Source organism: Montipora foliosa, chromosome 5, assembly GCF_036669935.1.
Source record: "Montipora foliosa isolate CH-2021 chromosome 5, ASM3666993v2, whole genome shotgun sequence".
NCBI lineage: Eukaryota > Metazoa > Cnidaria > Anthozoa > Scleractinia > Acroporidae > Montipora > Montipora foliosa.
In genome coordinates, this window is record NC_090873.1 from 8810025 (window position 1) to 8814294 (window position 4270).

The following is a 4270-nucleotide window of genomic DNA, read 5'->3' on the forward strand; positions in this document are numbered from 1 at the left end:
GTCACTTTGCAGTAGAAAAATAGATGTTCAATGGATTCAATTTCTCATTTGCAAAATGTACATAAAGGCGAATCAATCATTTTTAACCTAAACATCTTTTCATTTGTAAAGACTATATTATTCAATATTTTATATTGGAATTCACGAATTTTAGTTTCAATTGTAACTATAAACGGTAAGGAGTATATTTTGCCCCAATCAATTTGAAGCTGGGGAAACTTCTCCAGAAATTTCTTTTGAGCTGTGGGAGGAGTTTGTTTTCTGCTTTTAAAAGCAGTGTTAAGCAATTTGGATGAGACCTTTAACAAGGCTACCTGAGAGTTTTCCAACTTGAAATAAATTGTGTCACAGATGTGTAAGGGCGGGAGATGTTGTGCACTTTGTCTAATGATCTGCCTCCATTCACGAGGGATTGCATCGACAATACCCATTAATTTAAAACGCTCTAATGGAAAAAGATTTGCATTTAACACATTTGCACCCTTTAAAAAAGACTCCCCCGCATCAGACAGGAGGTCACCGACTGTAATAACTCCTTTAGAATAGACATTTTTTTTCGAAGGTTGATAGCTTTTGAACAATTACGTATTTATCATTCCAAATAACTTAATGCACGACGTCTCTGTACGTAATTATAGGAAATTCATTAAGTGCCGACCAAGCATTAAGACATTCTTTATAAAATGCTAAGGTAAATGCTTTCTTGTATCAAAATTACACTTAAGAATGAATTTTCCACCTATTGGAGAAAGAAATAGCCAAGTATTGTCTTCCAAAAACTCCTGTTTTCTTCATGTACAAATCTTTTTAATAACATCACCCTCTGAGCTAGAATCATCGATTAAATGTCTAGCATCCTAAGTCCACCATCTTCGATGTCGTTGATGAGAGCGGAACGCTTGATTTTATCATTACCTTTCCATTACCTCTCCACTTCCACATGTTCAATATATCTTTGATAGACTTAAGAACTAAGTCAAAGTTGGCTCTCATCCTTGATGCTATATGCTATATAATTCCCAGGATTTTAATTGGTTTTCGTACTTTATGAAAAAACTTAGCAGGATCCAGGTGATGTCTGCCAATGGCAAAGATTTCCGTTTTATCATCATTAACTCTAAGGCTGGAGAATTTATAAAAAATCTGCAGAGTTGCCAATAAACGATGACATGATGCAATATCTCTGAGAAAAACAAGTCATATCAAGTGTTACTTAGTTTGATTTCTTCCTCATTGATTAAAATACCTTTAATTCCCTTATCATCCCGAATTCTGCAAGCAAGCACTTCAATGGCCAAAATAAATAACAAAGGTGACAAGGGATTGCCCTGCCTAACGCCACAACGAATATCAAACAAATGAGTAATAAAACCATTATTTAAGACACAACTAGATACGTTAGTGTAGAAGGTTTTGATCCACTTTATAAATTGTGTTCCAAAGTTAAATTTTTCCAAGATTGTAAAAAGGAAAGAATGATTCAAAGAGTCAAATGCTTTCTCAAAATCAACTGCTAAAAGAATACTTGAACTATCCGTAAATTTAGCAAATTTAAGTACATCTTCACCGATTGCAAGTTGGTACCTTAAAGAATATTGTACACCATTCGCACATTTGCTCACTTGGGTGGTTGGTTGGCCGCATCTCTGCGAGATGCAGTTATGAGCTATGCTGTCAGTCGTTGTTTGACTCTCTAGCTATGTATGTGATGCAGCTCGAGTCAAAGACCCAGCTTCACCCTTGCTCACCACAGAGTTTCCAGTAGCTCAGTGGTTGGAGCATCTGACTAGATCACGGACGGTAGTGGGTTCGATTGAATCCCATCTGGGGCTCGGATTTTTCCGATTTCCCAATGGGTTCAATTGTCAACATTTCATTTAATATGGGTACATCATTTTCACATTCGCTCACCAAAGAAGATTCTTGTGAGTTAAAGTGACAACGACTTTGTAATCATGGCAGTCACCATTACCTAAACCATCTTTCTTTTAGTCTAAGGTTTATTCAATTCAAACCTACTGGGAACTGGGACAGGGATAGAAACAGATCACGCCCAAAAGACATTTTAAAAACTCTATTTTTTAAACAGTTTCAGAGAGAAGTCGACAGCATTTGTCACGTGGCGAGAAGCATAGGATGCGACGTATTTCGGCGGAGTGTTGAAGAGGAGAAAGACGAAAAGAGAGAGGAATGATCGCCAGCTGATGACAATGTGACACAACTACCCGGACCGACCGACCTACCAACCTAACCGTCATAAAATGTTATAACAGCTGATATTTACTTAAATGCAAGCTTTAACTGTTAAAACTAAAATCGATGGTGATTTGAGCATGCTGTAAATCTTCATGAATGCATTAAATTCTATGAAAGAACTTGGGTTCGCGTATTGTAGTGGTAAAGGGGCCTTGTGCTATTGAGACACAACCCTGGACTAAACTTGATGTGGGCTTCGCCATTTTTCGCACTTCTGGGTCATAACACAAAAGAAAGCAAATAAGGGGCCCTCCCAAAGCCCACCCCACCCCACACAACACAATAGACATCACCCAACGACGATGTCGAAAAGACGTTGTCGAAAAGATCGTCGAGTAAGCCACAAGAAAAATGAATTTTTTAAAATTATTGTTGCGATTTTATTATTATTCCGACTTGTCCAGCTCTTATAATACGAACCAACTGTCCCAGAAATGTCCTGGCATAGACGGTGACTAGTTAGGTGAGTTTCATAGGATTCATTTCAGAGGATCCCGGACTTTAAAAAAACGCACCATATTGTTAAAAGCGTGAACCGAGCGAAAAAAGGGAGTTTATTACCCACTATTAAATTTTCATGTTAGGGTATTGCCTTTGTAGCGTTTTGATTCATTGGCTAACGTAGGCTCGGTTATTGAGCTCATATACCATCTAGCCGTATTTTTTTTGCGCTGGTCGTTTTTGTAAAACTAAAACAACTTCATGTTTTGTATCGTAGATACTTTTCCTCTTTGGCCAACGAAGCTTCGTTAGAAATAGAACTCAAACTGCTTTGACAAACATGGGACTAAACAAGCGAATAACTGAAATAAATTCTTATAGTGACTTAGATTTGTATGTCTCAACATACATCTTCAAAAGTGAAATATATAATTGTAATTTGAGTAGCTTGCAATTGTGAGGTAATACTTTACAAAGATATACAAAAAAACAATGAAACAAAAGAGAAAATATATGCACTGTAAAAGTATATACCTAATACAAATGAAGTGAACTTATTAACAAAGAATGATACAGCTTTTCGCTGCTAACGTATCCATTTAAGGATGGGTGAAGATCAGGAATAAAAAGAGTTTCTTTTATGGTACAATGTCGGTCGGACATGCCAGTGGCTAGATTTTCAAAGCGGTCCCATTGCCTGATTTCATACCTTGGAAGCCTGGCACCAGTTATTGGTTTTGCCGGACGGAAGTGCACTTCAGTTTCCAGATGGCGCGAGAGATGGCGACTTGAGCGAAAAATTAGCATCGGAATTGTGCCAGTTCTTTAAGTAAGAATAGTTAAAGAAATAACGTAATGCACTTTTCCCAGTGATCCTGAGCTTTAAAAAGGATATAGGAAGGTTCTTATGAACAAAAATATTAACTGCAGAAAACATGTTATATGCAGCGGTCACTGGAGCTCGGGAAAACCAGAGGGTAGTAACGAAAACGAAGACCGAAGACGGAAGACCTCGAAAACGATGACCTTGAAAACGAAGACCGAAGACCAAAGACCTCGAAAAACGAAGACCTCGAGAACGGAAGACCTCGAAAACGAAGACCCACTCGAAAAACGTACAATTTTGGTTAACTCAAATGTTATTTTTGAAGAGTTAGTCCTAAGCAGATCTAAGGGCCCGATTACATGAGCCAGGCTGGCCCGGTTAGCCGAGATCCCGGCACGTCTGAGAAACACACCAAAAATCAAGGTTGCGAATACATGGAATAATGTCAGCCCGATTAGCCGACATCCCGGCATTACGATGCCGGGATCCCGGCTAACCGGGCTGAGATTTTTTCATGTAATCGCGTTCACCGGGACAGCCCGGCTAGCCGGGCCAGCGAAAATGGCCAGGTCCAAAATGGCCAGGTCCAAAATGGCCCACGGAGTAGTTGTTTTTTTATGTTTAAATAAAGGATCCATGAGATAACAAACCATATGGCTTCTTTAAATTGCAGAATGGTGAATTTTAATAACAATTTAGCGAGACAACGTCTGTCCACTTGTTGTTGTTATCTTTTTCACATGACAT

The 4270-nt window shown here is 38.5% G+C and overlaps 1 long non-coding RNA gene across 1 annotated transcript in view; it reads left to right on the forward strand.

Moving 5' to 3' along the window:
* LOC138002902 (uncharacterized) overlaps positions 1 to 2375 on the forward strand; it is a 7003-nt gene extending 4628 nt beyond the window's left edge. The window contains exon 2 of the long non-coding RNA XR_011123360.1: positions 2090 to 2375. This is a non-coding gene — a long non-coding RNA (uncharacterized lncRNA). The remainder of the gene's footprint in view (positions 1 to 2089) is intronic.
* The last annotated feature ends 1895 nt before the right edge of the window (positions 2376 to 4270 follow it).